Source organism: Rana temporaria, chromosome 4, assembly GCF_905171775.1.
Source record: "Rana temporaria chromosome 4, aRanTem1.1, whole genome shotgun sequence".
In the NCBI taxonomy this organism is placed as follows: domain Eukaryota; kingdom Metazoa; phylum Chordata; class Amphibia; order Anura; family Ranidae; genus Rana; species Rana temporaria.
The window spans coordinates 310,857,572-310,879,614 of NC_053492.1; positions in this window are offsets into that span (position 1 = coordinate 310,857,572).

Sequence of the window (22,043 nt, forward strand, 5' to 3'; positions counted from 1 at the left end):
ACTTGATTCTGAGTGCTCCATTTCTAGTAAATCCCCCCCATAGTGTCAAATGGGAAGACTTTATGCAGGCAGTTGAGAATAAATTCCAGTAGCTGGCAAATAAGAATGTCATGTCAGGCCTCAAAAGTACCATAACATTTTTCATCCTTTTTTTTTACATGGCTGAAGTTCAGGAAAAATTCTAAGGTGTTAACATAGTCAATGGAATCTCATATAACAGCCCTTAGTTGTAGTAGTGAGTGCAACTGGCAATGTAAAAAGCAATAAATGATCATAATCTATATTTTGTTCAGTGTCTATAATCATTTTCTGTAGCATTACATACACTGGACGGTAGGTGTTGCCTGGCTGCATTTGAGGCCTCCTATATCAAATAAGTTGACAATCACTGCGCTAAATTTAGCAAGACTTGGATGGTTCAACAAGATATGTTTTAGTATCTGTAACACACAATAGGACAGGGTTATTCTCAAGGAATTTAGGAGTCTCCCGGATTTTCAATCTGCTTCTTCAGGAGATTTATGGGGAACATATCTACAATATTGTAATAAACATTAAAGTGGTTTGTAAATACTCATTCTATTGCTCTGTGCAATAGAAATGCACAGAGTGGCCCCGAACCTCCTCTTCTCGGGTCTTCCGTCGACTCTTCTGGCTCCTCCCCTCTGCTAAGTGCCCCCCCAAAACGCTTTCTATGGGGCCCTCACGTTGGCTCATTCCCAAGCCTCGCTGTGTGCATCTATTGACACAGACAGCGGGACTTGACCCAGCCCCCACTCCCTTGTCACTGTTTGGTTCACAGCAGCGGGAGCAAGAATCAGCTTGGAAAGATATTGCCACGTGAACTCAAAAACCCTGGAGAGACCAGAAGCAACAAGTGTATGCTCTAATTAATGAAAACCAGGAGTCCCAAGCTGATCTCGACTATATGAAAGTTGCTGGCCTATAGATTAGGGTTCTCCTGACACCCTAATTGGAGTCAACCTGACTCCTGGAACGAGACCCCCTGTCTCCTGACTGCTAGCTGGGGCCCTTTGACTCCTCGGTTGAGACCCTCTGTCTCCTGGCTTCTGGCTGGGGCCCCTGGGTGAGACCTCCCATCTCCCACACTGAGAGCAGTCTCCAAACTGGAAGCTCTGAGTTATCCTAAGACCTGAGTATACTGTATAATGATCCTGCACACCTGTGGACACAGGTTTGAAAGTTCCACTCCAGAACTACAGAATCCAGAGAAAGCCACAAACATAGCTTTCTCTGCTCAGAAACAATAGTCTGGGAACATCGCATTACCCCTAATGTGAATCCTGTGCCACATTTTGCTATATTCAAAAATTAAAAATTTCAGAAATTCGAAAATTCAAAATTTCAGAAATTCGGAAATTCTAAATTATGAAAATTCGGAAATTAGAATTTTTGAAAATTCGGAAATTAGAATTTTCGAGAATTCGGAAATTCAAAATTTCGGTAATTCCAAGGAAATTAGAGTTTCGGAATATACAATTTCGAAAAATTAAAAAATTAAAAAATTCGAAATTTCGGAAATTCAAACATCGGAAAATTCTAAATTCAAAAATTAGAAAATTATAAAATATGAAATTCGAGAATTCAAAAATGTTAACATTTTAAAATTCTAAATTCCAAAATATGAAATTCGAAAATATGAAATTCGAAAATTGCAAAATCCAAAATCAGAAATTTGAAAATTCCAAAATTGAAAATTCCAAAATTGAAAATTCAAAAATTCTAAATTCAAAAATTCAAAAATTTGAATTCAAAATTTCAAAATGTCAAAATTTGAATCTCAAATTTTCGAAAATTCTAAATAGAAAAGTGAAAATTCAAAAATTTGGAATTTTGGAAATTCGAAAATTCGAATTTTGGAATGCTGACATTTCAGGAATTTGGAAATTCAAAAGTTTGGAAATTCAAAATTCAATATTTCGGAAATTTGGAGATTAGGTATTGGAATTTCCTTTCAGATTTGGCTTAGTGAATGTAACGAATACAAATTCATCCAAAGTTATGAATTATCCAAAATAACGGACGCCACACCTAAACGAATGGAAAATAACGATCTAATAATAAATAATAATAAAAACGTTTTAATTTGTTCCATTCCATCTGCTTAGATGTGGCATTCGTTATTTCAGATAATTTGTAACTAACAGACAAATTTGAAAAGAAAATCCCAATACCTATAATTTAATAGTTATTATTAGTTAGTTATTATTTCAAATTTTACTGATTTTCTTTCTTTTTTTCAGATTTTCAAAATTTTTAAAATTCTAAATTAAAAATGAGAAAAAACGCAAATTAGAAAATTTGAATATCGGAAATTCCAAAATTTGAAAATTCAGAAGTCGAAAAAATAAATAAAAAAAATTTGGATTTCTGAAAATTTGAATTTTTGAATTTCCAAATTTCTGTATTTTCGAATTTTCGAATTTCTGAATTTGCCTAGGACTGCGCCCTGGCACTAGCACACAGTGAAACCCATCAGGAGCTCTGGTGACGACTGGTTAGTGCTTAGACCCTGAACCTCGGGTGAGTCCGTGTAATCCACCAGGGTGACCTGCTCATGTACATACTTATCTATATTCCTATCACACACATTCCCAGCAAAAAAGGCTCATAAAATGGTGGGTGCTGCAGAGATTACCAGCTGGATACTGGAAACTTCAAGCAAGTGTACATATTCACCAGGACACCATGGATCCAACGTCCAAAACTATTTTATTTTTTTTGTAGAAAGATCACATCTTTCTACAATGTGTATCCAATATGCCTCAATGCGGAGGAGCAATTGGTCACCGGCACCATCCCTGTTGGGCCGCTTGACATGTTCAATCACCATCCCAAGTAACTCATGGATTTGGTGCTTGGACGTAATAAAATGTACCGCTACGGAATTGTTGGGGTCAATCAGTTTGCCTTTCTCAGTTATGACCAAAGATACTCTAATGTTGCTCCTGTGCTTCTGGAAACGCTTTTTAAACGGACTAATTGTCTTTCCAACATAGGTCAACGTGCAAGGGCATTTTAAAATGTACACACAAAAGTCTGTATTGCAATTGAAATAGTCTTGTATTTGATAACGGTTACCCCTGTGTGGGTTTGAAAAGTGCTTGCCGCAGGTAAGTGAATCACATACATTACAGTTGCACCATTTTTTGTGATATCTTGGGTGGGGCTTTGGGGTATTTATGTCTAGGATCAGCCTGCACCAGATGGTCACGCATGTTCTAATTGGTGATTGATGTATATATATTCTGCTTTGACACTGTTACACTTTATCACGTGCCTGACGAAAGTGTCCTGCACGGCTCCGAAACGTTGCACTTTTCTATGTGATGTGATCTTTCTACAATAAAATAAACTTTTGGATGTTGGATCCATGGTGTGCTGGCGAATATGTACACTTGCTTGTGTACTTATTCTGCTGGTCCATGTGAACCTCTCTACTGATGTACTGCTTACAAACCAAACTCAGTGCACTGTTTTATTGGGCAACTGTGTGGCAAATGAGGTTTAAGGTTGATAAATTGTAAAGTTATGCAGTTATGGGGGCTAAAAATATACAAGCATCATACATTCTAGGGGGAGTACAGCTGGGGGAATCAATGGTGGAGAAGGATCTGGCAAATCATAAGCTTAATAATAGCATGCAACACCAAGCTGCGGTTTCCAAAGCGAGCAAAAGCTTTTCTTGTATTAAGAGAGGTATGGACTGCAGAGAGAGAGAGAGAGAATGTTGCCCCTGTACAAATCATTAGTAAGACCTCAACTGGAATATACAGTTCAATTCTGGGCACCAGTTCACAAAAAGGATATCGGGGAACTGAAGGAATTGCAGAGAAGGGCAACCAAACTGATAAGAGGCATGTAGGAGCTCAGGTATGAGGAAAGATTAGAGGAACTGAATTTATTCTCGCTTCAGAAGAGGAGATTAAAAGAACATATGATCAACATGTATAAATACATAAGTAGTCCATATAGTGAACTTGGTGTTGGGTTATTCACTCTTTATGTCTGAAGGAAAAGAGATTTAATCTCCAAATACGCAAAGGCTTCTTCACAGCAAGACCTGTTAAATTGTGGAATAGACTCCCTCAAGAAATGGTTCTAAAAAAATCACAGGATAACAGCGCTCAGAACGATCTAATGAAGGCAATCAGCAGTAAAAGTTAAAATCAAGGATATAGTGACAGCAGCATTTCAGAGAATAAATATAAAAGTCCATAAATATGAATACAATAAGTCCATGCGATAAAGCTGTATTCACTGGGCAAATTTCATCAGATAACCAAGGGCTGCTCTCCAGGAGTGAAGTCAACTCAGGCATACATGTAAAAAGAAGGACAGGAAAAAGCGCCTCTGAGTCATCTGGTTTAATTACAATTACTAGTGTAGATATCCAACACTTACATTTAACATTGCAGGAAAAAGGGTGTAAGTGAAGATATTTGGAATGGAGCCAGGTCGTGCCTCAATCCGGTGAAGAAAGCTCAAAACAGCTGGCTGCAAAAGCCAAATCTTGTGGCTGTGTGGGAGCGGTACAAAGGCACAGCGCTCGTTCTGAAGGATAGTGACGTCAGAGGGACGGTGGCTGACACGGGACAAAGCAGTACACAACGCGTTTCAGAGCCAGCGCTAGTCTATAGCAAAACTGCGCGCTCCTTTCTCAAGCACCGCTCCCACACAGCCACAAGATTCGGCTTTTCCAGCCAGCTGTTTTGAGCTTTCTTCACCGGATTGAGGCACGACCTGGCTCCATTCCAAATATCTTCACTTACACCCTTGTTCCTGCAATGTTAAATGTAAGTGTTGGATATCTACACTAGTAATTGTAATTAAACCAGATGATTCAGAGGCGCTTTTTCCTGTCCTTTTTTCAAGAAATGGTTCTGACCAGCTCAGTACATTGTTTGAAGAAAGACCTGGATTCTTTCCTAAGTGCACATAATATAACTGGATACTAATATTTATAGTTAAAGTTTATTGCCTCTTGGGGGATCAGGGAGGAATTTCTTTCCCCCGCTGTAGAAAATTGGATGCTTTATGCCGTGCACACACGATCGGTTCGTCTGATGAAAATAGTCTGATGGACGGTTTTCATCAGACGAACCGATCGTGTGTGGGCCCCATCGTTTTTTTATCCATCGGTGTAAAAACTAGGAACTTGTTTTAAAATTATCTGATGGTTAAAAAAACGATAGAAAAAAACGATCGTCTGTGGGCACGTCCATCGGTTAAAAATCCACGCATGCTCAGAATCAAGTCGAAGCATGCTTGGAAGCATTGAACTTCGTTTTTCTCAGCACGTCGTTGTGTTTTACGTCACCGCGTTCTGACACGATCGGTTTTTTAACTAATGGTGTGTAGGCAAGACTGATGAAAGTCAGCTTCAGCTTCATCTGATGAAAAAATCCATCAGACCATTTTCATCGGATGAACCGATCGTGTGTACAGGGCATTATTGTTTTTTTTTTTGCCTTCCTGTGGATCAGCTATAGGTATTGGATAGTGTATATGGAGGTTTTCTATTTGTGCGTGAGAGAAGCTTGTAGCAAAGACGCAGTATTAGGCGCAGGACTGGCATGACAGGGTAGCAGGGCAAGCAGGAGCCATAAGGGTGAATATGGGGTGTAGTTGGTCAGTGTAGTGGGGGTGGCCAAAGTAAGTTTCTGCAGGGAACCAGCTCCCACTCTCCCGCCCTAATTTTGTTTAGGAATGTATATCTGTCGGTTATTGAGTAAGGTGGTAGCGGTTAGGATCTTTTGAAGGCATTCTAAATTAAGACCAATATGGCATAGTGGGGAACCATCATGGTATAGGATCCTCGGTTATATGCCAGTTAACCAAGGTTTAACTGGAATTTGGAGATGGATATCAGCGTTGGAAGGTGCAGAGTGGTATTGCCCTTGAGTTGGCGTGCTGCGACTGTGGATCTTGTGTGGCCATGCTGATATTAAGTAAATTTGGGCAGTGCCTTCAATGATCCACAACATGGTTATGATTTATCTGGGAGAGTATTGTTTGTAAATAAAATGTTTATAATTAATTGTTAAATAAAATGTCCGGTAAGTCCAATTTATCTCCAAAAAAGGTGTCATCTGGTTATTTAATATGGTATACAAGAGTGGATAGGCGTATAAGTAATAGGCAGTTTGCATCTGTCTTACCATAGTCATGTTTTGTTTTCTCTGTTGGTTGAACTGAATTGACTTTTGACTTTTTTCATCCAGGTTAACTATGTAACTAACAAATAACAACAAAAAGAGTGGGGAATGTCCAAGAGAAACCCAAGCCTACTTACCGACCAGCTCGCTGACAACCAAATAAACCTGTCTAAGGCCGGGTACTAACAAGCAAACATGTACGATGAAACCGGTCCGTCGGACCGTTTTCACCGTACATGTCTGCCCGAGGGCTTCTGTACGATGGCTGTACTAACCATCTTACAGAAGTCCGCGCGTAAACAATACGCGGGGCGTGGCCGCGTCGTCGCCGCGACGATGACGCGGCGATGACACGGCGACGTGGGCCGGCCTGCCATTTAAATGCTTCCACGCATGCGTCGAACTCATTCGACGCATGCGAGGGACGGCGGGCGCTCGGACATGTACGGTAGGTCTGTACTGACGACCGTACATGTCCGAGCGGGCAGGATTCCAGCGGACGGTTTTAAAACACGTCCAGGAATATTTGTCTGCTGGGAAAAGGCCTGGCGGGCAAATGTTTGCTGGAAATCTGCCCGCTCGCGCCTACACACGACCAAACATGTATGCTGAAACTGGTCCGCGGACCAGTTTCAGCATACATGTTTGGTCGTGTGTACGGGGCCTAACAGTATGCGTTAAAAACAGGGGTTTTGTCCGCACGCATTTGCAAACGCATCCATAGGCCACAAAGCCACGTCATGTCACCCTGGTATCTGTGGTCCTAGCGCTACACTATGAGTGTCCCCACAATGGAGGCACATACATTCTGATGGATAGATGAGGGCAGGTGGACTGAAGGGGAGCCCACCCCTTCCTAAAAAGGTACAGCAGCACACCAAAAAAACAGCATATAGCTCAATGGCTGCAAAGGTGTTAGTGCGTTGCTGGACCAATACAAACACCAATGTGATATAAAAAAATAAACTTGTCCACCGCCCTCATCTATAGCTGGCCATCGCAGTAAGCAGCATTGGAATGCTGAAACAGATAACAACAAAGCCTGGGGAATGCCCAGGAAAAACCTAAGCCTACTGATGACGTGGAAAGGTTTCCCCATGGGGCTTTAAACAGCAAGATTTTAAAATCAAGAAAAATATAGAATGATGGTATTAAGGAACATCATTTATTAAAAAGTTGTAAAATGCCATAGAAAATTAGTACAATATGAATTATAAAAACATATTGCGGGTCTGGTGATACAGTATAGTTCCACAGTAAATATATATGAGAACCATTATGCACAACATTACATTACATAATGCTACATGGTGTGCGTGGCCTGACGCATTCCGACCTGTATGCGGTCTCTTCAGGGGGATAATTGATTCTAAAAAAATACACATTACATATATTTAGGATTAGAAAAACATATCATTACATATAAGGTGAATAGACCAAAAAAGGAATATTTACCTTGCCACGGCACCCTGGTATCTGTTGTCCTAGCGCTAAACTACAATGGAGGCACATGCATTCTGATGGATAGATGAGGACAGGTGGACTGAAGGGGAGCCCACGCCTTCTTAAAGGTACATGAGCACACCAAACACCCAGCATATAGCTGGACCAATACAAACACCAATGTGATATGAAAAAACAAACTTGTCCACTGCCCTCATCTATAGCTGGCCATCACAGTAAGCAGCATTGGAAGGCTGAAACAGATAACAACAAACCAGCTCACAGACAACCAATTAACCTGTCTAACTATGTAACTATAGCTCCTGGTCTCCGAGCCTGACCTTTGACAGTGACAATATACAGTCCTGATCAAAAGTTCAAGACCACTTGAAAAATGGCAAAAAAATCATATTTTACATTGTTGGATCATAACAAGGTAGAGCTTCAACATGCAACAAGAAGAAATGAGAGTGAGGCAAAAAATTTTTTGAGCATTCAATTTAATGAAAACAACGAATAAACTGAAACAGGCTGTTTTTCAGCTAATCAAAAGTTTAGGACCACACCTCCAAAAAAAAACTAAACCCCCCCAAAACAGAAATCCAACTTCTAAACATGAACTCAGTAATGAGTAGCTCCGCCGTTATTGTTGATCACTTAAAAAATTTGTTTCGGCATGCTTGATCCAAGCGTTTCCATGAGGTGAGTGGGAACATTTCTCCAAGTGGTGAAGACAGCCGCGCGAGGGCAATCTACTGTCTGGAACTGTTGTCCATTTTTGTAAACTTCCCTTGCCATCCATCCCCAAAGGTTCTCAATTGGATATAGATATGGGGAACATGCAGGATGGGCCAAAAGAGTGATGTTATTCTCCTGGAAGAAGTCCCTTGTCCTGCGGACATTGTGTACTGTAGCATTGTCCTGTTGAAAAACCCAGTCGTTACCACACAGACGAGGGCCCACAGTCATGAGGAATGCTCTCTGCAACATCTGGACATAGCCAGCGGCAGTTTGATGCCCCTGCACTTCCTGAAGCTCCATTGTTCCACTGAAGGAAAAAGCACCCCAGACCATTATGGCGCCCCCTCCACTGTGGCTTGTAGAAAACATCTCAGGTGGGATCTGCTTGTCATGCCAGTAACATTGGAAACCATCAGGACCATCAAGGTTAAATTTTTTCTCATCAGAGAATAAAACTTTCTTCCACCTTTGAATGTCCCATGTTTGGTGCTCTCTTGCAAAGTCCAAATGAGCAGTTCTGTGGCGTTCAAGGAGACAAGGTTTTTGAAGAAGTTTTTTGTTTTTGAAGCCCTTCAGTCTCAGATGCCGTCTGATGGTTATGGGGCTGCAGTCAGCACCAGTAAGGGCCTTAATTTGTTTCGAGGATCGTCCAGTGTCTTGATGAGAGACCCTGTTTATGCAGTTCAGCAACCCGACCACGTTCAAAAAGGGAGAGTTTTTTTGCCTTTGCCATCACAACATGTGACTACCTGACAGATGATGACAATGAATCCACATCTTTGCACATATTTGACCTTTTAAAGGCATGTGGTCCTAAACTTTTGATCAACTGAAAAACAGCCTGTTTCAGTTTAATCGTTATTTTCAATTAATTGAATGCTCAAAAAATGTTTTGTCTCGCTCTCATTTCTTCTTGTTGCATGTTGAAGCTCTACTTGGAACCTTGTTAAGATTCAACAATGTAAAATATGATTTTTTGCCATTTTTCAAGTGATCTTAAACTTTTGATCAGGATTGTATAACTGAATACTAACCTTTATAGGTAATAACACCAAGGGTAGTTGATCCAGGGAATATCCGATTGCCTCCTGGGGATGAGGAAGGAATTTTCTTTCCTTGACTGCAGCAAATTGGTTCATACTTTAGGGTACTTTCACACTGGGTTGGCGGGTCCATTACCAGAAAAGCGCTGCGTTGTTTTAGCACCACATCAAGGAAAGAAAATGGGGTCAAAATCATTTTGACCCCATCTAGCGGCCGAAGAAGGTGTTAATAGTGCCTGTATTGCGGCGCTTCAGAAAGTGCTTTTCAGGCCCTTCAGAAGCACTACCCATTCATTACAATGGGCAGGGGTGGTATAGGAATGCAGTATACAGTGCTCCCACACCGCCCCACAGATGCTGCTTGCAGGACTTTTGCGCACTGCCCCACTCAGGCTTTCACACTGGGGAGGCATGAGAGGCAGTTTTCAGGCGCTATTTTTAGCGCTGAAACAGCAGAAAACTGCCTCTGTGTGAAAGTAGCCTTACTGGGTGTTGCAAAAAATATAATATCTAAATTTTGACAATTTTCTGGTTCCAGTCAGACAAGCTGAGGCCTGAGATGTCTTGGAGAACAGGATAGCCCCACCCCCCCCCGCCCGCAGGAATGTAATCTGTTACACTCGACTCCGAAGAGTCTACTAAATCCTCTGATAAGCATCTCCACAGACAAAGGGGAAGTACTATGTCAACATACTTGCAATGATCAAAAGACTAGCCCTCTATTGGAGATTGTATGGACAAGATCGCCCCCAGTGGCTAGGTAGGGAAGGACAATCGGTAACAAGGAAAATAAGCAGGGACGTGCAACGATTGGTCGAATGGCAGATGGGCGGGCAATGGGAGGGTGCTTAAATGGTGTATGGATCAGGTCCTTTAAAACAGGATGGCTGTGAATGAGAGACCCTCTTTGAACACCTGAGCTCAGCCAGTGAGGAAGGAAGTGTTAAGTATCTTTCATTTTTATTACCAATGTTATTAGGCTTTTGTTTGTTGTTAGAACAAGATATTCCTAGTTTGAAGGAAATAAATGTAACTGTTTTACTCAAATGCGTCTGTCTTTATAACTAGCATTATAGCCTTAAGCCTAACACACTCTGATTAGAGGATACTAGCAAACAAGGGACATATGCACATTAATACATTTATGTGATAGCTATATATATTATAGATTACAGTAAAGGATATATATTAATATTATTGCATTCTACACTGGGGTATTTTGCCTTTGTCTGGATCAGCTGTGGGTAATGGATTGTATATATTGAGGTTACCATTTGTTCTCTTTTTTTTTTTTGGTTAACCACTAGCCGACCAGCCGCCGGCGGCAGGTCAGCTCGGCTGCGCGAGATCAAGTAGCTATACCTCATTTCGCATTGCAGCCAATAGGGGCGCGCGTACCCTCTGCTCGCCCCTGGTGCCAGTGCGCATGCCCGGCGGTCGCCATCACCGCCAGGCACCCGCGATCGCTCGTTACAGTTAGAACACACCTAGGGAACATAATTAACCCCTTCCTCGCCCCCTAGTGTTAACCCCTTCCCTTTACAGTAATCAATGCATTTTTATAGCACTGATCGCTATAAAAATGCCAATGGTCCCAAAAATGTGTCAAAAGTGTCCGAAGTGTCCGCCATAAGGTTGCAGTACCGATAAAAATCGCTGATCGCCGCCATTCACAGTAAAAAAAAAAAATATTAGTAAAAATGCCATAAAACTATCCCCTATTTTGTAGACGCTATAATTTTTCCGCAAACTAATCAATAAACGATGATTGCGATTTTTTTACGAAAAATATGTAGAAGAATACGTATCGGCCTAAACTGAGCAAAACAATTGTTTTTTTATATATTTTTGGGGGATATTTATTACAGCAAAAAGTAAAAAATATTCATTTTTTTTAAATTGTCGCTCTATTTTTGTTTATAGCGCAAAAAATAAAAATCGCAGAGGTGATCAAATACCACCAAAAGAAAGCTCTATTTGTGGGGGAAAAAAGGACACCAATTTTGTTTGGGAGCCACGTCGCATGTCCGCGCAATTGTCAGTTAAAGTGACGCAGTGCCGAATCGCAAAAAGTGGGCCGGTCATTGACCAGCAAAATGGTCCGGGGCTGAACTGGTTGAACTGGATGGACTTTCTCAACCTGACCTACCTATGTAACTTTTGCTGCTAGTTTACTAAGTTGATCTATAATAAAGGTTTGCTTTGAAGAAACCTAAGTGACAGTAGCAGGGCAAGGTGAGCTATACTGGTGGAAATAATGATGTAGTTAAAGACTGATTCCATTGAACATTCAAAATCAGTTTGAAGTGGACAGCAAAGAATGCAAAGAATGGAGATTCTTTTGAGCTGCAATGCTATAGCAGTAAATTCTAATTAGACATCCCCCAACAAGGATCATTCAGTGTGAAAGGAATTCTGTTTTATTACTAAAATAGCAGTTCTTGCTTCAGTTCTAAATCCCTGCACCACAATAATGAATAATTATCCACATGCCAAAGTCACAGCATTTTGTTACATATATTCTATGTATTAAAAGGAAACAATCTCAAATAATGTTTTTTTTAAAAAAAGGCTATTGTATATGTGGTTAAACATGTAACATAGTATTCTATTTTCAAATACAAACTAAAGCACTGTCAGCGGTACTTGCAATTGACATGGTCTATTGTTCATTTTGACAACAATTTTTGTGATCCCTTGTAAAGTAAAAAAGTAATATATCAACTGACCTTAGCACCTGCACACATTGTGGAGCAAAGTACCCTACAAAGGAGGGCAGAGCACTGAATTGAAATGGTGTAAAGAACAATTTAACCTACTTCATAGAATTTCCCTACAATACCTACAGATTTAGATGTGAGTGAGGCTTTTAAAGCTTATTTACTTCTTGTTAACAATATGTAAATACTTTACCACTTGCCGACCGTGCACTTTAGCTTTACTGCTACAATGTGGATCGGCTGCGCAGAATCACATTTATATACGTGATTTGAATTTTCTGGGTAGGGGGCGCGCCACCGGCCTGGCTGTGCTGTGATTTGTCACAGCACATGCCGGTCCCTGGGTCTTGGCCAATAATTGGGGATCGGTTCCGATCTTCCCAAACACAGCTCTATAAGTGTAAACAACACAGAGCTGTGTTCAGCGACAGGGGATCGCATTGCTAAGCAGGGAATGAGAACAACTAGATCCCCAGTAAAAGCAGCACGCAGTACACACAAACACTTGTTAAGCATATATTTAACCCCTTGATTGTCCTAGATGTTAACCCCTTTCTTCTAAAATCTATGGGGTAGATTCAGAGAGAATCGCCTATCTTTAGGCGGGCGTAGCATATCTCAAATACGCTACGGCGCCGTAAGTTTGAGCAGCAAGTTGTGTATTCACATAGAACTTGCGCTGAAACTTACGGCGGCGCAGTGTAACTGGGCCGGCGTAAGCCTGCCTAATTCAAAATAGGCTAGTTGGGGGCGTGTACTATCTAAAATAGTAGTGACCCCACATTTTTGACGTTTTTAACGAACGGCGCATGTGCCTTCCGTGGACGTATCCCAGTGCGCATGCTCCAAATGACGCGGCAAATCTTCATTGCTTTCGATGTGAACGTAAATTACGTCCAGCCCTATTCGCGAATGACTTGCGCAAACGACGTAAAAAAAATAAAATTTGACGGGGGAACGATGTCCATACTTAACATTGCGTACGCCTCATAGAAGCAGGAGCAACGTTGCGCTAGAAAAGCCTTACGCAAACGACGTAAAAAATTTCGCCGGGCGCACGTACGTTTGTGAATTGGCGTATCTAGGTAATTTGCATATTCTACGCCGAAAACTACGGAAGTGCCACCTAGCGGCCAGCGTAAATATGCACCCTAAGATACGACGGCGTAAGAGACTTACGCCAGTCGGATCTTAGCCTAATTTCGGCGTATCTTGCTTTCTGAATACAGAAAGAAGATACGCCGGCGCAGCTTTTAATTTACGCGGTGTATCTATAGATACGTCGGCATAAATTCTTGCTGAATCCGGCCCTATTTTTTTTTAAGCATTATGAAAAATCTCGCTTTGATATGCGAGTGTTTTGGATTACGAGCATTCTCCTGGAGCGGCTTATGCTCGTAATCCAAGGTTCCACTGTATAAGGAAGTAAGAAGTGTCTGCTTTTCTAAATCAAACATTACATTTACAAACATTTTTTTTGTGAATTAGTTCCCTAGGTGTCCAAGATCTCCTACAGAGTCTTTATGTAATTAGTTCACATGATAGGTCTATTCTTTGTAACTCAACTCTTTTGTGATGTATGATATTATACCCCTTCCCCTAAATTTTGATCTCATTGTGAACACAGAATCCACTCTAAAATTAAGATCATTTAGTCCTTTAAGTGTTTATGTGTATACAGAGCATCACAACCAGGGCTCAAGTCCTGCGGGAACGCGTGGGAACGGAGTCCCTGCACTTTTTTCACAGCAGGAACGCAGTTCCCTTTGCAGGACTAGAGCAGCCGTGCCAATCCTTCACTAAGCGGCGATGCCCAGCTCGAGTCACTGTCAGGGGCAGGCGAACCTTAGTAATCCTTTATGTTACTGGCCGCTTCCTGTATATAGATTTATTGGGTAGTGTGCGGGTATTCCGTCACTTCCTCGATGCCGCAATGTCTCCTGGGAGCTTTTGTCATTGTTCCCAGGAGACATTGTGGAGGTCTGCCATGAGTTATCGCGGGATTCAGAAAAAACTTTCTTTTTCGAAAAAAAAAAACATGCGGTTTAGTAATTATGCATATGAGCATATCATTTTTTTTTTTTTTGTGGGGTAATGGATCTTGGGTGGGAGTTCCCACACTTTTTTCCCCAGGACTTGACCCCTGATCACAACCAACAACAAATAGCAGCCACATTGGGGCATTGTTTACCTTAGAGTGCAGAAAGGGTTATGCAATAGATGTAATTTGCCTAATATCGTATCACATTGAAAGAAAGCTGAAACATACAATATAAAATACATTGCAGATAGAGAAAAGAGCTGTGTGTTAGTGGGCATCCTGACTCTCCTGTAGTCCAAGGGAGGGGGCGAGCACGACACTCCACACCAGGGAGAAAGCCTCGCATTACTGTGTGAAGTTACAAACAGAAGAACAGGAAGTGAGGATTTCTCAAAAGAAATAAGGACATTTAAAAGCAAAATCGAAGGAAGGCACTAGGGGAAAGGATACAAAGAAACACCCGCATGAAGCGCTACACCATAAGGACGGTAAACCACAGTGTGGTCAGTGGTTAAAGAAGTTTCACTAAAACACAATCCGTGCAGCTGTCAACCACTAAGGAGACATGGGCAAAAAGCAAAAGAACAAAAACATACAGCGCACAAGGGTTAAGTGAATGTCACTTTATAGTCTGTAATGTGTGGAAAAACATATATGCATGAAAAATTGAAAAGTTGAAAAAAAATTTGAAAATTTTTTAAAAAAATGGAAGTAGCCACTAATAGCACACAGGAAAAAAGCACATTAAATTTTTTTAAAAATACTAATAACAATAGTCCGCATAACATAAGCAGCAGTTCACGTGGAGATGGTAGAGTGAAAACACATACACTTCGGGGGAGATGTTTAGGAGTGAATCCAAGTAGTGTGCATACACTTGTATGCAGAGGTAATGCAATACCTCAACAAAAGCAGCCGCTTCTACGTCTCAATGCAGGGAGATGGAATCCGTTGGTGGGATGATGACAGCCACACTGGGAGCAGATGTAGAAGTTATATCCATGCAGAGATGGATACTGCCGTTTAAAGACCACTAGCTCAGGGGCTGATGGAAAGGAAACCTTCCTCGCAAACAGAGATCTCCAGCGGCAGGGGAAGTCCTGGAGGGGAGCCACCAAGCCGGTTCAGTGACGCAGCCGCGTCACACGGGAGCGAGGAAAGGGGGATGGTAGCCTGATGGAGTCACACAGAAAGCAGGAGGTGTCCGGACACCTTCGATCCAGCGTCAGGTGACTCAAAGCACCAATCAGTGTGGGCAGAAAACGAGCAGTAGAGATGCTGGCGCTAGTGTCACTGAGAGGATTTCCCGAGTGTCGGCACTACACATCAGCTGCAGTGTGCTTGCTGCAAACATATAGGGGCATCAAAGATTGTACTGGTGAGCCGTGACTGACATGTTTCGCGTGCCAAGACGCTTTATCAAAGTCACGGACAGGCTCCACCATCTAGTTAATAAAGGGGAAGGAATAATCCCATTGGACAATAGCACGGGGAGGGGGAGGGGGAGGATTCATAGTCTTAACCCTACCATCACCACCACTTTAATGAAAACGTTTAAAAACATATAATAGAGTATATATAATATGTATAACATGACATATATGTATATAATAATCTCTCTCATGGAAGAACATATGTACATACATAGAAGATAGTCTGACATACCTTCAATACAAAAATAATAATAATAATTAATAATAAAGGGAAAATAAATGAAAAAATAAATGAAAAAACTGGAAAAGAAAATGAAAAGAAAAAGAATGATAATAATGATGACGGTGAATAAAACTAAAATAAAATAAAACACTATACATACATACATTCGCTCCATATATACCGCCTATACCACAAAAATCAAAAAATAATAAATAAATAAATAAATAAAATAAAATAAAATAAAATAAATCAAGTAAAATAAATAAAATAAAAATAAAAATAAATATAAATATAAATAATAATAAAAAAAATAAATAAAAATATATTAAGTAAAAATAAAATAAAAATAAAAATAATAATAATAAAAAGAAAAAGAAAAAGAAAAAAAGAAAAAATAATAATAATAAAAAGAAAAAATAGTGTGTGTACCCAGTGTACTAGGTTAATTAGTGATGCTGAGAATATCCAACTCCTCGTTAAGGCCACCGGGCGACAAAGTGCCCAGCCGAAAGATCCAGAAAGTTTCCCTCTTGCATAGGAGGGAAAATCTTTCGTTCTCAGTCAAAGAACCCAACGGGATGGACTCAATAGCAAAAACCTCCAAACACTTAAAATCTTTATTGTGGACATGCAAAAAATGTCTAGGGACACTATGCTTATCACAGCCCTTTTTGATCAGGCGTCTGTGTTCTCCGATACGTATGCGTAGGGTACGGATCGTACGTCCAACGTATAATAAATTGCATGGACAGCGTAGTATGTAAACGATATATTCCGTAGAGCAAGTAAGGAATTGGCTGATCGGGAACACACAATCTTTGGTTTTAATAGTATCAGGACCACCTTTTGGAATGGACTGACAAGTAAGGCAACCCCTTTTGCCGCATCTAAAAATGCCGGTTTTATTGTTAAAATAAGCCCGAATATCTAATGGGCGGGTGGGGTTGATCTTGGATACTTTACTGGGTGCAATGATGTTCCGGATGGTCCGGGACCTTCTAAAGGTAATCTCAGGTTTAGATGGAAGAATGGGAGACAAATATTGGTCAAGATGAAGAATATTGAAGTGTTTATTGATAATATTTATTATATTTTTATGTTTAGTGTTAAATGTCGAAATGAACCTTACATTATTCTCAACTTTATCCTTACTGACCTTATTAATTTTATTGATGGTGATACTAGCATTAAAAGCATCTTCTAATAATTCTGGAGGGTACCCCTTCTCTCTAAATTTAGTCTTCATAATAAGACCCTGGGTCATGTAGTCCTCAGTTTTGGAACAGTTTCTGCGCAACCTATTGAATTGGCCATATGGGATGTTGGATTTCCAAGACGAGTGGTGACAACTGTTAAAGTGTAGATATGAATTACCACTAGTAGGTTTAATATGATTGCTGGTGGTAATTACTTTCTGATCATGTGACAAAACCAGGTCCAAAAAAATTAAATTGTCCTCGTCATAGACATGTGTAAACGTTAAGCCTAGCGCATTGTCATTACAATGGCTTACAAATGAGGAGAACAAGTCAGCACCACCACTCCAAATAAGGACTACATCGTCTATATAACGACCATAAAAAACGATGTGTTCCAAAAATGGATTATTGTTCCAAATCTGCAAGGTTTCCCAATAACCCATAGTCAGATTAGCATACACCGGTGCGAAATTTGCCCCCATTGCGGTCCCCTTCCTTTGTAAAAAGAACTGATCACAAAAAGAAAAATAGTTGTGGGTAAGACAGAATTCTATACCTCTACTAATAAACTCAGACTGGAAAGAGTTGATATCGTTGTTCTTACTTAGGAAGTATTGTACTGCCGCTAATCCAATATTATGTGGTATCGACGTGTATAGAGAGGCCACGTCAAGTGATGCCCACGCATAGCTATCTTCCCAAGAGTAATTCTCTAGGGTCTTAATGATCTCACTAGAGTCTTTAATATATGAGGGTAATTCGCAAACAATGGGCTGTAAGGCATGGTCTATATAAGTAGATAAACCACTAGTAAGGCTATTGGTACTTGCAACGATAGGGCGACCCGGTGGATTCACCAAAGATTTGTGGACCTTCGGGAGATGGTAAAAGTGTGGGGTGCTGGAAATTTTGGGCAACAAAAATGCCTTCTCTCTCTTATTGATGACGCCCTTGCTAAAAGCCGCATCAACAAGAGTGACTAGTTCTGCTTGGTAGTCGGAAAAAGGATCTGCAATCAGTTTTTGGTAGGTGTCACCATCTGATAGCAAGCGATATGCTTCTCTCAGGTACTCAGTCCTGTCCTGCACGACAAGGCTGCCCCCCTTGTCAGCTTGTTTGACTACAATATTTTTGTTGGCCTTAAGATTTTTTAGTGCCTGGCGTTCGTCGTGACTTAAATTGGGGGTCCTTGACTTGGAGGGGTTGTCACATAATTTAGAAAAGTCCTTGTACACCGCTTGGTAAAAAGTCTCGATGTAGGGCCCTTTGGATTGGGTAGGATTGAAAACGGACTGTGGCCTAAAATTTGTGTGGACTATGTCAGGGTCTAGGTAAGGACAGAAAGTTTGACTCTCAACGTTACCCTCAATCCACAACTCCTCTAGGATTTGTAATAAACCATCGGGGTCGTGTTCCTTGACTAGATCCTCACTTTTACCCGTTGTGGCACTATCAGAATCCACAACCATATCGGTGTTGGTAGTGTCACGTTTGGCGAAAAATCTTTTGAGGGTGAGGAGTCGGACAAATTTGTTGAGATCTTTAAAAAGTCCAAATTCTCCAAATTCTCCAACGAGAAAGAAAATTAAAACTTGCTGAACTACAGGTTGCTGAAAGGGCTCAGACAGTAGAACTTTTTAGCTCCTCCTGTCTTTTTCAAAAATGGCTCTCGATACAGGATTCTAATATAAAAAAAGATGAAGATGAGCTTATAAAGAAAAAGACCAATAAACTTGAGAGAGATGTTTCTGATTACAAGACTGGAAATGTCTTTGAATGGAAACGCCCAGTTTTAGAAACCAAACAGCCCAACACACAATCAAGTTTGGGAAGTAACCCACAGACTACCCGTTCCAATTATTTTAATGACGATAAAGAACCACGACAGAACAAGAATAGGAATAAATATAGAGGCAATAGAAGGACAAGGAATGTGAGAGACAATCCTAACAATACTAGAATTAAACAAGGTAGATCCCAAATGTCATCTTGTCCCCATGGCTATGTTTCTGAATCCATGTTGCCTATCTCGGAGGGGCCAACTGGTCAACTTAAGGACGTTCCTGTTCTTGTACCTAATCCCCCCACTATATTGGTCGATCTTAATCCTAGCCCACCAGCAGTGGATGCCACTGCCAATTCTGAGTGTAACATGTCATATTCACAGCTACCGATATGTTTTTCAGTTAGTACCTCTAATAAATACAGCCCCCTATCTAAAGATCTAGATGTTTACATCAAAGAAGGGGCTCGCCCTAGGGTCAATGGGCCGCCCCTTTCTGCAAATAGTATTGATGAAGGTTTTTTAGACCTACCTCCAAGGGGAACTTCACTACAAAAAGAAAAAAGAAAACTCGAAGAGGTAGAAGAGGAGGATCTAGATCCAAGATTGAACAAGAAAGAAAAAATAGATTTGAACTAAAAGAGAGTACTATCAAAATTTTTAATCTTTCTAGTCATACGTTATCTCCGGTTGAACTTATCCTTCTACGCAAAGGGTTAAGTTTTTGCCCTTCCACTGGACCCAATAAATTTGGACTTTTTAAAGATCTCAACAAATTTGTCCGACTCCTCACCCTCAAAAGATTTTTCGCCAAACGTGACACTACCAACACCGATATGGTTGTGGATTCTGATAGTGCCACAACGGGTAAAAGTGAGGATCTAGTCAAGGAACACGACCCCGATGGTTTATTACAAATCCTAGAGGAGTTGTGGATTGAGGGTAACGTTGAGAGTCAAACTTTCTGTCCTTACCTAGACCCTGACATAGTCCACACAAATTTTAGGCCACAGTCCGTTTTCAATCCTACCCAATCCAAAGGGCCCTACATCGAGACTTTTTACCAAGCGGTGTACAAGGACTTTTCTAAATTATGTGACAACCCCTCCAAGTCAAGGACCCCCAATTTAAGTCACGACGAACGCCAGGCACTAAAAAATCTTAAGGCCAACAAAAATATTGTAGTCAAACAAGCTGACAAGGGGGGCAGCCTTGTCGTGCAGGACAGGACTGAGTACCTGAGAGAAGCATATCGCTTGCTATCAGATGGTGACACCTACCAAAAACTGATTGCAGATCCTTTTTCCGACTACCAAGCAGAACTAGTCACTCTTGTTGATGCGGCTTTTAGCAAGGGCGTCATCAATAAGAGAGAGAAGGCATTTTTGTTGCCCAAAATTTCCAGCACCCCACACTTTTACCATCTCCCGAAGGTCCACAAATCTTTGGTGAATCCACCGGGTCGCCCTATCGTTGCAAGTACCAATAGCCTTACTAGTGGTTTATCTACTTATATAGACCATGCCTTACAGCCCATTGTTTGCGAATTACCCTCATATATTAAAGACTCTAGTGAGATCATTAAGACCCTAGAGAATTACTCTTGGGAAGATAGCTATGCGTGGGCATCACTTGACGTGGCCTCTCTATACACGTCGATACCACATAATATTGGATTAGCGGCAGTACAATACTTCCTAAGTAAGAACAACGATATCAACTCTTTCCAGTCTGAGTTTATTAGTAGAGGTATAGAATTCTGTCTTACCCACAACTATTTTTCTTTTTGTGATCAGTTCTTTTTACAAAGGAAGGGGACCGCAATGGGGGCAAATTTCGCACCGGTGTATGCTAATCTGACTATGGGTTATTGGGAAACCTTGCAGATTTGGAACAATAATCCATTTTTGGAACACATCGTTTTTTATGGTCGTTATATAGACGATGTAGTCCTTATTTGGAGTGGTGGTGCTGACTTGTTCTCCTCATTTGTAAGCCATTGTAATGACAATGCGCTAGGCTTAACGTTTACACATGTCTATGACGAGGACAATTTAATTTTTTTGGACCTGGTTTTGTCACATGATCAGAAAGTAATTACCACCAGCAATCATATTAAACCTACTAGTGGTAATTCATATCTACACTTTAACAGTTGTCACCACTCGTCTTGGAAATCCAACATCCCATATGGCCAATTCAATAGGTTGCGCAGAAACTGTTCCAAAACTGAGGACTACATGACCCAGGGTCTTATTATGAAGACTAAATTTAGAGAGAAGGGGTACCCTCCAGAATTATTAGAAGATGCTTTTAATGCTAGTATCACCATCAATAAAATTAATAAGGTCAGTAAGGATAAAGTTGAGAATAATGTAAGGTTCATTTCGACATTTAACACTAAACATAAAAATATAATAAATATTATCAATAAACACTTCAATATTCTTCATCTTGACCAATATTTGTCTCCCATTCTTCCATCTAAACCTGAGATTACCTTTAGAAGGTCCCGGACCATCCGGAACATCATTGCACCCAGTAAAGTATCCAAGATCAACCCCACCCGCCCATTAGATATTCGGGCTTATTTTAACAATAAAACCGGCATTTTTAGATGCGGCAAAAGGGGTTGCCTTACTTGTCAGTCCATTCCAAAAGGTGGTCCTGATACTATTAAAACCAAAGATTGTGTGTTCCCGATCAGCCAATTCCTTACTTGCTCTACGGAATATATCGTTTACATACTACGCTGTCCATGCAATTTATTATACGTTGGACGTACGATCCGTACCCTACGCATACGTATCGGAGAACACAGACGCCTGATCAAAAAGGGCTGTGATAAGCATAGTGTCCCTAGACATTTTTTGCATGTCCACAATAAAGATTTTAAGTGTTTGGAGGTTTTTGCTATTGAGTCCATCCCGTTGGGTTCTTTGACTGAGAACGAAAGATTTTCCCTCCTATGCAAGAGGGAAACTTTCTGGATCTTTCGGCTGGGCACTTTGTCGCCCGGTGGCCTTAACGAGGAGTTGGATATTCTCAGCATCACTAATTAACCTAGTACACTGGGTACACACACTATTTTTTCTTTTTATTATTATTATTTTTTCTTTTTTTCTTTTTCTTTTTCTTTTTATTATTATTATTTTTATTTTTATTTTATTTTTACTTAATATATTTTTATTTATTTTTTTTATTATTATTTATATTTATATTTATTTTTATTTTTATT